The sequence below is a fragment of the Cynocephalus volans genome, chromosome X (genome assembly GCF_027409185.1).
Source record: "Cynocephalus volans isolate mCynVol1 chromosome X, mCynVol1.pri, whole genome shotgun sequence".
Taxonomy (NCBI): Eukaryota; Metazoa; Chordata; class Mammalia; order Dermoptera; family Cynocephalidae; genus Cynocephalus; species Cynocephalus volans.
The window spans coordinates 82148191-82149814 of record NC_084478.1 but is presented as its reverse complement, the minus strand read 5'-3'; the positions used below and the strand labels follow the sequence as shown (position 1 = coordinate 82149814).

The 1624-nt window shown below is 39.4% G+C and overlaps 1 pseudogene; it reads left to right on the top strand.

Moving 5' to 3' along the window:
- The first annotated feature begins 511 nt into the window (after positions 1-511).
- Positions 512-978, top strand: LOC134367727 (protein tyrosine phosphatase type IVA 1-like; annotated as a pseudogene).
- The last annotated feature ends 646 nt before the right edge of the window (positions 979-1624 follow it).

The following is a 1624-nucleotide window of genomic DNA, read 5'->3' as shown; positions in this document are numbered from 1 at the left end:
CTGCAGCTGCAGCCACTGCCGCCACCTGTTGCTGCCTCTTCAGGACCGGCTGTATGATTTGGCCACAATCATCAGTGAGCAAACACATTCCTCAGTTCTGTGGTGGCCTTGGTCACACATTTACGGAGTTTCTGAAGGGCAGTGGAGATTTGTGCCAGGCACACAGCACGACCTCTATGCAGACAAGTGAATTGTAGAAATTCATTACTACTCCACCAACAAGCCCCCATAAGAGTGATTAGCCTGGACACAGAAGTAATGAATTGAAATCCGCAGAGCATTTTACAAGAGTTGTGAGCTGGATGGGGTAAACCTCAGTGCACTTCCTTTCTATTGCTTCTTGTTAGGAGGTTCATTTCATTTACCATTCTTCCAAATTCATACTCAAAGCACTGAGAATTTCAAGTGGAACATAGTGAAGTAGATTTCAGTTTCTTTGCATCATTTCTGTGTTCAATTTTTAGAATTCTCTCCTAACCCTGTTGAGTGTTTTTTTTTTAACTAAATTAACATGGCTCTAATGAACTGTTCAGCTCCTGTGGAAGTCACATGTAAGAACATGAGATTTCTTGCCACACACAATCCAACCAATGCGACCTTAAACAAATTTTTAGAGGAGCTTAAGGAGTATGGAGTTACCACAATAGTAAGAGTATGTGAAGAACTTACGACACTACTGTTGTGGAGAAAGAAGCCATCTATGTTCTCGATTGGCCTTATGCACCACCGTCCAACCAGATTGTTGAGGACTGGTTAAGTCTTGTGAAAATTATGGTGTTCATTGTGTTGCAGGTCTTGGGAGAGCTCCAGTGCTTGTTGCCCTACCATCAATTGAAGGTGGAATGAAGTGTGAAGATGCAGTACAATTCATGAGACAAAAGTGGCGTGTAGCTTTTATATTTGGAGAAGTATCATCCTAAAATGTGGCTGCACTTTAAAGACTCCAGTGGTTGTGGAAATAGCTGTTGCATTGAATAAAACTGGGGTGCCTTGGAAGTGGAATCTGAGACAGGACCTAATTTGTTGTACATATTAGCCAACATGTTGCTTGGTGAATAAGTCTAATGAAGCTTCCACAGGAGGATCGAAAAGCAGTTTCACCAGGCCACAAGCTTGACAGAATTGCAACCTCTACGTTTGGGTTGCGATCAAACTATTTGGACACTTAGCATAAGATTCTTACTGTCTAGTGTTTTATTTTTATTCTTATTATTTTAATTAATTTTTTATTTTTTATTTAATTAAAATTTTAAAAAATTTTATGAATATACAATGTGGTTGATTTTCATGTTCTTTTACTGATTCCTCCCTGCCCCCTCCCTCTCCTCCCTCCCACCCATCAACATCACATCCGTTCACTTGTCTTAACAAGTTCAAGGAATTGTGATCGTTTTAAATGTGCTTATCATTTGTACCAATTGACCTTTCCTGAAATCATGTGGTATCGAGTTATGTCTTCTTTAAATCTATTCCCATGCCAGAATTTGTCAATGTATAAGAAATTTAGAAAGATTAGGTGCCAAAATGCCCAGGACAGTACTTGTATGTTTTTAGCATCATACAGAACTAAAATCCTAGGAAGTATGAACACTCTAGACCTTATGTGGTTTATTCTCTCAGTCAT